The sequence below is a fragment of the Acyrthosiphon pisum genome, chromosome A2, assembly GCF_005508785.2.
Source record: "Acyrthosiphon pisum isolate AL4f chromosome A2, pea_aphid_22Mar2018_4r6ur, whole genome shotgun sequence".
Lineage (NCBI taxonomy): Eukaryota > Metazoa > Arthropoda > Insecta > Hemiptera > Aphididae > Acyrthosiphon > Acyrthosiphon pisum.
Genome location: NC_042495.1, coordinates 22,843,365 through 22,843,714, shown reverse-complemented (window position 1 = coordinate 22,843,714; position 350 = coordinate 22,843,365).

Sequence of the window (350 nt, the reverse complement as noted above, 5' to 3'; positions counted from 1 at the left end):
ATGCCCTTCTTACACTAAGATATATAAAGGGTCTTCAACCTAAAATCAAAGTGAAAAATAACAATGAGTATTAACTCATAATTTAATTTTTCCCCAATTTTATATGCTAATTCTCTTTAATATTATGTCTCTGTTTGGTAGCATTTCTACATCTGAACATTATATTATATCAAAACCTAATTAATCATTAAAAATCAATTCAAATAATACCATCCATTATACAGTGACCCACTTGTAACCTACTGTACAGCAGAGCACCTTTTTTAATTTAATACGGTAATTAATAAACGACAATTATTAGTTTTTAATTTTTTTTTCTGTAAATTCTCATTAAGGTTGAAGACCCCAGT